This window comes from Cariama cristata, unplaced genomic scaffold, assembly GCF_000690535.1.
Source record: "Cariama cristata isolate BGI_N322 unplaced genomic scaffold, ASM69053v1 scaffold3896, whole genome shotgun sequence".
NCBI classification, from domain to species: Eukaryota; Metazoa; Chordata; class Aves; order Cariamiformes; family Cariamidae; genus Cariama; species Cariama cristata.
The window spans coordinates 16,224-26,745 of record NW_009623661.1 but is presented as its reverse complement, the minus strand read 5'-3'; positions in this window follow the sequence as shown (position 1 = coordinate 26,745).

Here is a 10,522-nt window from a genome sequence, read left to right as displayed (position 1 = left end):
GCTGACGATTCCCCTTTCTGAAGGTTCTCGCGTGAGCTCGGAGGTGTTCGTGGTCTACTCCATGGGCACCTTTGCTGGCATCGCGGCGAGGGAACACCACACCCTCCTGGTGCCCCTGATACATCTGCTCCCCTCGGCACTTAGTGGCTATTGCTTTTGCTACTAGTAAAAGGGAATATGCAAAAAATAAAAGCATGGGCCTGACTACCCAAAGACTAGATCATCCAGGTGATGGAGGAGCAGCTTGGCGCTCCCAGTGACTGCTGACTCGCTGCCCGGTCTCATTTCTATTCCTGTAATCGTTTATTGCTCTGGTATTAAACTTAGAGGAAGCTCAAAGAATATTAGTCATAGCTTCTGCTTTCTGGGCTTTTGATCATTTATTCGTTAATGTTTTCTGAAAATGGCAACCACAGGAAAAAAAAAACATGGTCCCTAGCCAGAGGCTGAGCTGAAGTGACTGGGATGACCCTGGCCATCACACTTTTTTGTAAGAACAAAATTTCTAGTCCCTGCAGAAGTGTGACCTCAGTCTTGTGCTCCCCTTTCTGCTGGGCCAATGTCAGTGCCGTGGGGCCAGGCTCGCCCCATGGCCAGGCAGCAAGGGCACCACATGCCCCGTGCCTGTGAGCCTGGTGCCCTGGGGCGCCAACATGCCATGGGCACAGGTCCGTGTTTCCTGTCGGTGTCACAGGCGAGAGGAGCTGTGTCTGCTTTTCAAATCGAAACTGTGGAGGGAGAGAAGCACTAAGAATTTCTTTTAAAGAGCATCGTGTGGAGGCATGTCTGGGACATGTCTGACGCACATTTGCTCCCTCGGGCCACGGTAACGGTGCTGCCTGCCTTGTGCTGCCTGCTACAGCGGGGCAGGAGGACGCTGCTCCCCGGCTGGTTTGAAGTCTGGAGAACTCCAGTGTTACGGCATGGCCGGGAAGGGGCTGGGTGAGCAGGAAGAACTGCACCCTCTGGCAGCCACGCAGGAAAAGGCTGTGGCCAGTCTCCATGCTTCTTGGGGGGGCTCACAGGGAGCTGGGGGGTGGTGGCTGTCTTCCTGTGGCACTGATGGGGGGGTTCCAACAGCCCCCCACTTTGCTGCGCTGCCCAGTTGGGAGATGGGGCTCAGCCTGTCCCTCTGGCGTGGGTGTGTTACGAGAACCGCAGGTGTCGGCTGGGCCAATGCTGCCCTTGCACGCAGCTGTGCTCCCAGGGGCTCCTGGCAGCTGGGCAGTGCTTCACAGCTGCATCGACCCAAGAAAGCCTGGGGAAGGGTGTAGCAGCCCTTCGCTGCCAAATCCAGAGCCACAGGGGCCAGGGAAGCTGCAGGGAGCCCAGCCCGAGCCAAGCGCACACCACGGCTGGGCCTGCAAAGGGAGAGAGCAGGATCACCAGGCAGCAGCAGCCCCGTCGCCTTCACTTAACAAGTGGGGAAATACTGGGCTGTACGGGCTGAGCACGGCTGCCAAGAAGGAGCCATCTGGATGCTGATGCCACGTTACATCTCCTCCCAGCCCTTGTGGGTGCCGGCACACGGCTGGGAGCCGGGAGCCAGGAGCCAATGTCCGTGGTCCATTGTGTATAGCTTGCCAGGTGGGTGCTGCAGGACAATCACCAACTCCGTGCAAACAAATGGTCACGGTGCCAGGGGCCAGGTGCAGGACCAGCCCGTGCTCCGCTGCTGCAGGAGGCTCCGTGTCTCCGTGCATTGCTTTGGGTCTTTCAGAAATCCCCTGGCACCTTGGCTAATCCGTGGTGGCTGCGTGGGGCTGGCGGAGGCTGAGGCTGGGGGACAGCGGGGAGATCAGGGAGGGCTGGGGCTGCTGCCACGGCTCACTCCATTGGGGGAATTCCTCGGCAGTTTAGCCACATCTTTGCACCATCCTTTTCTGTGGTTTTCTGCTCACTTCAGAAATGAGTTTTCTGTTTAAAACACATCATCTAAAGTCTAATTCCTTCCCGGGATCACTAGGCAGAAGAAGCCCATTGCTCTTTGAGCACAAAGGCTGATGCGTGTCCTTGGTGCGTCCCGGTCCCCAGCTAAGAGCTTGCCTAGGGAAGGGGTCTGGGGTCTCACTCAGCACGAGGATGCTGCTTTTCCCCATGTTGTGGGCTGGGCCCAGTGAATTACATGTCCATGAAAAACCAGAGAGGACCCAGAGGTATCTGGGTAAATGAGATCTCGATCTTTGCATGCTTCCTCCTGTAGTGTTTTTGCGAGCGCTTTGGTTCAGACTCATCTCGGTGAGTCAGAGAACCGCGGAGCAGAGGAGATCCATCGCTGCAGCTCTCAGCCAGCCCCGCCGAGGCCACAGCCAGCCCCCGATGGGTACCTGCGCAGACCCTGGGCAGCCATGCGTGGTAGGAAACACTCCTCCAAAGCCTGATGAAGCCATGACGCAAATACCAGCGAGAAAACAGGGGGATTCCTCCTGGCCCACTCTTGCAGCCCATCTCTGGTGTGCAAGGTTAAATGCAGCCCACCAGCCCCTCGCTGCATCTGCGGGCGGGCAGGCGGTGAGCCAGAAGTGACGTCGGGGATGCCTGGGGCGAAATGGGCTGAAAAGGGGATGCTATGGGCAGCTGAAAGCTTCTCTGAGCACCCTGTACCCAGGCAGGGGGCTGGAGCCCTGGGCTGGCAAGACTCAGCACGCTGCTGAGGAGGGGGATGACGGTGAGACCAGCTCCAGCCCATGTCCCCACCTCACAGCCTGAGACCACCGCCCACCCCAAGGCACATGCTGTGCACTGCTGCTGGCGTGGTTGAAGACGATTTCCTTTTTAAAAAAAACCCAAACATATAAAGGCTCTCAATGGATCATTTTCTTGACTCCCAAAGGCAGCTGCAACAACAAGATGAACTTTACAGTGGGGAGGATCTTGTCAAATAGGAAAATTCAAGAAACCCACGTAAAAGCTTGACGAGAGGCACAATTTCAGCACAACAGTACAGTGCGGTCCCCAGCCCCTCACTCCTGGTTAGGACTTTGCACCAAGGGTTACAGAGTAAGTTTCATCAACCTAACCTTTTAATTATACTCTATTCTTTTAAATATATTCTTTTGTCTGAATAACTGCACTTAGCATTGGTTAGCAGGAGAAGGAATTCCAGGTCACATATCATAAACTCATCCTGACCTGGTGGTTTGGTGGTCAGGGAGTCTGGAAGAAGATGAGGAAACTTTGTCAGCAGAAGCTGCAAACCATCAAGATAAAGACAACAAGTGGTCGGTCAGGAGTTCAGAAGCGGAGAACCAAAGAGAAACAGCTGAGCCCCCAGACCACGAATTACCATTGGACCAAGAGGCGTGTGGACAGTGCGTGAAGAGACTGACTATTGGACCAAAAGGCACGTGAAGGGCACACGGAGAGGGGGTGCATAGATTGTAAGGGTTTAAAACCCCAGGTTTTCTTTGTTTCGGGGTCCCTCTCCAGAGGCACCCAGCTCTAGCTGTCATTCTGCTGTACCATCCAAATAAATTAATTATTCTTCTAAGACTGGATGTCTGAGACTCTGCTGCGGGAAACCTAGGGCAAAGAGATTTCTTTAACACCAAATGCAAATAGTCACTGCTGATATGGGGGCATGACGCTGCTTCCAGGAATGTGCGGAAGTGTGTGGGAAGGGGTATTTACCCCGGCTGCAGTCGGAGCACCTTCACTGACCTGACGTCCATGAATATGGTCCTTAGCAGGCCTCACCAGGAACGTGTGTGACAGAGCAGTTGCTATCCCACCGCCACCTCTCTGTGCGCTAATTTCCTGTGGTTTATCCTCTCTTGGACAACTTGCATGCTGTAAATGAGAGAGTGAGTCTCAGAGAAACTTCAGATCCGGTAACTCAAAGGAATTAATGTTGCAGGAGCCCACAGGAAACCTGAGAAATGCAAACCCGTTTTTCCTGGAGTCGGCACCAACCAGGCCACGTGGCCTAACGCCGAGTGATGGCATACATAAGCACCAGGAAGCAGTGAAATGCTGCTCACTTAGGGGCTTAAATCATTACTGCCTGCAGAGATCTGCTGTGAGCTGCCTTCCCAAATGGTAGCTCCCATCCATTAGCTTCCTTGCTCCCCAGAGCCTGAAATCCAATTTACTGACTTTATTCCCTCCATTCCTCCCAGGAACGGCCTCTAGGAGCAAATCACACCTCGTTGACGAGGCAGTCACCAGAAGGCGAGTCAAGCTGAGAACGGGACCCCAATATTTAGCAGCTCGTGCTGGGGCTGATTTTGAACCAGGGAAAAGACAAAGGCAGGCAGCCCAGCAAGCCATCCAGCCCTCCCATGGCCAAGGTTTCCCAATGATGGGTGATGCTTCAAGGCACTTAGGAGTGATTAAGTTTTCTTAAACTGATCATCCTCTGGATTAACTGACAGCCAACAGATTCCCAAGAGATTTTTTTTCAGCCCAGGAGGCATGAGCTTGAAAAGAGGTCTAAGCAGCATGAAAATCTGTACTGGTGGGGAGGAGAGAGAGAGACAGGCCATGGTCCGAGCAGGCTCGGCACTGCCAGCTGTGGCGAGATGGACGGGATCCAGCTCACAGGGCTCACTCCAGTGGGTTCCCCTGCCACAGCTGTTTGTCTGCGTTTTGCTTTTGGGGGCATCACTGGGTTATGGCTCCAGGGACATTGCTCCCTGCTTCCAATCAGCATGGCAAAACTGCCTGTGGAAGAAACCAGCTTGTTCTCCTCCCTACGGCTCTCGACAAACCCAGCACAGGGACAGAGGGACCGTCATTCCCTGTGATAGCTTAGGTATGTAGAAATTGCCATTATCTAGTTACTTAGCCTTGAGTGTGTCAAACCTCGTACAGCTTATTAATAAATCACTTAAAGGAGTAGAGGAGGTGTCAAAACTGCAGCTGGGTACAACCAGGTGGCAGGATGTGGGCAGCCAGATAACAGGAGGTTCCACGCTAAACCTTGACTAAGATGGATACATATGACATGTTGATAAAGGAAGACGTACGTGAACTACTTTTAGCCAAGGATGCACCATGTAAGGAAAAGGAATTTAGAAGTTCAACTAAAGTTCACTGGAGAACGACCACCAGAGACCCTCAGAGACCACCAAAGATGCCAAAAAGACCCCAGACTCAAATTCTTACACATGCATGAGTAGGAGGAGATCATGTAAATAAATTCCTGGAAATCATTAGTCTAAGCCTACCTCTCCCCAGACATGTAATGACTATGTATATTCTGATTGTATATAAACTCTGTATTACTGATATCAGGTATGCATGTTAGGTGGAGCGATTCCCCATGCGTCCGGTGCCGCAATAAAGAATGCCTACTTTCTAAAACTCCAATTGAGTCTTAGAGAGTTTCCTTACCTACTTTTACAGTATCAGTTTTGGCAACCCAGCTGGGACTTTGCTCCTGAGATCAGCTGGACACGGGATCGCAGGACCTCCAGGCGACACTGAGGATTTCTCGGGGAGATTGCCTCATCCTCGTCTGACCAGCTCGTGGGCCAAGGACCACGGGTGAGTGGAAGGCATTCTTTTTTATATAAATTTGTTTTGTGCCCACCCGTTAAGTCAAGGTGCAGAGCAAAAGCTTGTAAGACATCCTGCAGGCCTGGTTTAATTCCTTGTACACATTTGTTGTTTGGTTTTTACACTTTTGGGCAAACCATTTTGGGTTTGATATCGACATTTGAAGGTTTTGTACTCATGGTTTTGCCGCTTTGAGTTTGATATCATGGGGACATCTCAGTCGATTCCCAGAGGGATTTTGAAAAAGTCTCCACTGGGTTGTGTATTATATTATTGGAAGCAAATAATCGGACCCCTGGGAGGGGTGGTGCGTAAGGATGATTTGGTGAAATATTGTAATCAGTGGTGGCCTTTGTGTAAATTAGAAGATGGTTGTAAGTGGCCTTTTAATGGAACTCTGGATTATGACACCTTGTTGCAGTTGATGTTGTTTCCAAGGAGGGAAGGAAAATGGGACGAAGTAATGTGTGCTGATATGGTTTCCACGCTAGGACAGCACCCTGAATGGCAAAAACAGTGTGGGACAAACTGAGCTCCTAGTGATCCGTTGGTGCTGGCTCTGGAAAAAGATAAGAAGGAGGAAAGAAAGAAAACCCCTCCAAGTAGATGTTGTTCGTCATGCAGTATTGGTCAAAGGTGTTTGAAGTTGGGTGAAAGTGACGGGCAGGAGGAATTGGAGCTGTTGATCTCCCCCAGACGATCAGAGCAAGCGGTAGGAGCAGATGAGGAAGCAGACGTCAGCAGAGAAGCCCATGATAGTGGTAACCACTTCAGTCCAGTTGCTGGCAGGACTAGGGCAAGACATGGGGAAGTTATACAGGCACCTCTGCGAGAAGCCATGGGGGCAGAACAGCTGGTAGTTGTTAAGGTCCCGTTTACTATTGCAGACTTAAATAATTGGAAATCGGCTGCAGGGAATTATAGAGAAAATACTGAGAAGACCACAAAGACATCTGAAATGTTAATTAAAACTCAAAATCCAGATTGGAGTCTTTTAGATCCAATAATGGGTGAAGTATTCGATGGTACAGATATTGAGATGATTCGAAAGGCTGTTAGAAATCATATACAGGGCGAAATTACATGGGGTTTATTATAGGGAATGGTCGAAGAACATTTTCGCCTTGAAAGACCACAGTGGGATCCTAATGCACCCGCTCAATCAGTGAGGTTGGAACAATACCAGAAGTTGGTTCTTTTCAGTATAAAAACTGCAATTCCCAAGGCCATAAATTGGTCAAAGTTATATGAATTAAAGCAGGACCAGGACAAGAACCCTACAGATTTTTTAAAGAGACTGAAAGAGGCAGCTAGGAAGTATACAACTCCAAATCATGAAACTGAAGAAGGGCAATAATAATTGGCAAATTTGTCCGTGACACAGTCCTCGGGTGATATTAGGAGGAAGCTTCAAAAGTTGCAAGAGGAGGATTCCTGGAACTTAGGCAAAATGTTGAATGTAGCTTTGGTTGCTTAATAGGAATCGGGGGCAGACTAAAGAAAGAGTGAATGCTCGTCTAGTTGCAGTGTTAGAGGAGACTAATGAACTACGAACAGGCGGCAAAGGGAATAATAGAGGGAATGGTAAAAGGAGAGGAGACAGGAGGCCCCCAGCAAATGAAAATGAGTGCACCTACTGCAGACAGGAGGGACACTGGAAATCGAGGTGCCCTTTGTTGAATAAAGAGAAGGAAGGGAGACAGAAAGAATCAAACCCGATCATGACTGTGAATCTTAACGAGGATAATGAATGAAGGGGACTGGAGGATCTTACCCCAGCAGAACCTCTGGTTAGATTATCGCTGGGGAAAGATAGCCCAGGGATAGAATTTTTAGTAGATACTGGTGCAAGTTTTTCTGTTTTAAATACCAAGGATTATGAACTCAGTAAGAGAAATATATGGGTGGTTGGTGCAACAGGGAAATCCAAAACGGTGCTGTTCTTTAAACCTATTATGGTTAAAATTGGAAAACAATGGGTAACTCATCAATTCTTACATTTCCCAAATGCTCCTAAACCTCTGCTGGGCCAAGACCTCTTACAAAAACTACAGGCTAAAATTAATTTTGAAGGAAAAGATTAAAAAATTGTAGTATCTGAAATTAATTCTATCCAAGCATTAGTGTCGTCCACACAGGAAAATGAAGAAGTCAACGTTCAGGACTGCAGTGGAAATTGAAAATGCAGTGATTCCACTGATCTGGGTGGTCAAAGTCCCTGGAAGGTCCAAGGCAGCAGAACGAGTAAAGATTGAATTGAAACTTCAAGCCACTCCGCCCTGAGTCTGCAGTGCACTCAAACCCGGAGACTGGGTTTATCTCAAGACTTGGACATCGGAGCCTCTACATGAGAAGTGGAAAGGACCATTTCAAGTCCTACTTTTGACTTACACGGCAGTGAAGATTGAGGGGAAAGGACCCTGGATTCATTACTCCAGAATTAAGAAGGCTTCCCCTTCTTAGACTGCGGAACAAGGATCACTGAAACTTAAACTTAAAAGAGCAACATGTTGATTAGGACTATATCATTAATTTGGATGGTAGTTAACGTTCAGGGAAATCTTGTTCTAAAATTGGTTCAAGGATTTGGGCATATGTGAAATCTTACACCAGTGACAGCCTGCAGGCAGTCCTATCCTGTGGGGAATATTAACCACAAATCTAACTTCAATATGGGAAAAGATGTGGGATGGAAGCCAAAGAAAGATCCCCTGGGTAGACAGAGAAGGGAATTATTCTCTAAACTTTCAAAAGATAAATGGGACAATACAGAAGTGTAATATAACTAAACCTCCCACATCATGGGCATCTGAATTTACCTATTGTCCATCAGGGGATGAATGTACAAATACCCCTTGGGGATGTCAGGTACAAAAGGTATGGGACCAACCTCAGAAAGACAACTGGGAATTCATACAGGAAGTAAAGTGGTGTGTAGAATTCTCAGGAACACCAGGGAACCCAGAGGATCCTTTATTAGTCCCAATAGATTATGAGAATATTGAAATGTCATGATGAAGCAAAAATGCCAATAAGCCAAATTGGAATTGTACTAAGGTATTCAATTGTTCCTCTAGTGAAAAAGGTATACAACGCATAATGCCAGTGGCCAAAGCTCTAAGGATAGGTTGTATCTGTAGAAATTACACTACACCCCTTAATGATACATGATCTCATCTAACTAATAATAATACTTGGCCTCCTATAGACTGTGCAAAAGAACAAGTTGAAGGAATGGGACCTTTGATCTGGGTAGGAAGTGATGGAAGTTGGACGATTCATTTGAAATTAAAAACTTAGGTACAGCAATGGACTTTAGGATTATTAACCTTGTGTCCCCTGTGGAGACAGTCCCCTCTTCAACAGAATTTATGGGGAAAAGCAAAAAGATCTGAAGAAAACTGGAACCACCCAAGTATAGGAACACAGGTGGGATGGGTGCTAGAATCACTTTTTACACCAAGTTTGGCCGCATTACAAAACAGATATACCCTTCATAATCTCACCATTCAAGTAGAGAATTGGAGTAGCCTCCAATTGAGTCTTAGAGAGTTTCCTTACCTACTTTTACAGTATCACCTGCAAAGGCAAGAACTGCTCAAAAATAAGATCTGCCCACACAATTTGGGATTTGGAGCACACTAGCTGCCCATGGTGCCAGAGAACTGCAGCCCAGGTGCTCTCGGCTCTCTGACCCCCGAGGCAGCTCCGGCTGAGCACGGACACACAACTCTTTCAGCTGCTTGGCTCCTTTCTGGGGCCTCAGAGCAGTGGTGGGGTTTCTAGCCAGGCTTTGAAGCTGCCCTCGAGCGGCTCCTGCAGCGCAGGCAGGATGGAGGATGGCACCCTGAGGACAAGGCTGTGTCCCTGCTCTGCAGGCAGTGCTCCTCTCAAGGACCTGGTGGCCAGCACTGAGAGAAACCCTCCACCCCAGTAGCCTGTCAGCCGGGGTTCTGGGTTTTCATCTTTAAAGATGTCTAGGAGAGTTACAAAAGTCTTGGGGATGCAAGCGTTGGATTGCTTTGACCCTGTGACAGTCACAGCCTTTAGTGCATTTTTACCCCACGTTTGACTACATACATACTGTATTATTAAAAGCCTACAGAAGGCTCTGCCTGGGGCGGACACATGCCACCAACCCACAACGTCCAGCATCAAACACCCCTGCTCAGCTTGAGGGACCCTGTGCCAAGACAACAGGGACCGATCGATCGGCACCCACTAGCTCTAGGGTGTTTGCCTTAGGGGAGCAACGCTGCCCCAGGCTTGGGATGTCAGGCGTAGAGGCTCTGAGGCTCCTACTATGTGTCTAAGTCAGCCTGGGTCAGTAATTTCAGCAAGAAGGTTTGGGGAGTTCTGCACAGGAATGTTCATTTAGCTACCTGCAACTAGAGTTAGTTGGAGACTGACAAAGCTCCTGCCCTGCATCTGCCTCTCAGGCAGCTCCACAACCCCCTCAGCAGGACATACGGCTGAAGTAGAACAGGCGTCTCCATTTTGAAGGCTGGAGCAGCCCCTCCACCTCTGCTTTCTCCATCCTAGGGTCGCCGTGTTGCGGTTGGGGCTCTCTCTGGCTGCTGGAGGAGTTTTTGCATCTGAGTATGGCTCTCGGACAGAGGTTGTTGTGTGGCTGGGGCTGTCGGTCGTGGTGGGCTGCCGGGAGGCATCGGTGCTGCCTGCAGACACATGCTCCACCTGAAAATTTCCAGCTGACTCGAGCACTTTCGTTTTTTCCATCCTATAATCTGCACAAGTCATAGCAGTATTGATGATATCACTGGGTGGAGAGACATGACTGCGCCCGTTCCTAGCACTACGCAGATGACTCCCCCATGTTATCAGCTGAACTTCTCTGGGATTTTTTTTTTTCTTTTCTTCAGCCACCAAATACCAGAAGTCTTTTTCCAGCAAAAATGCTGATTTCTTTGAAGTTAAACTGCAAGAAACCCATATCAAGCAAATGCTGGAAAGCAAAGTGCATCAAAATGCAGCTCTTCAAACATTCCTGCTGGCCTGAGGGAAT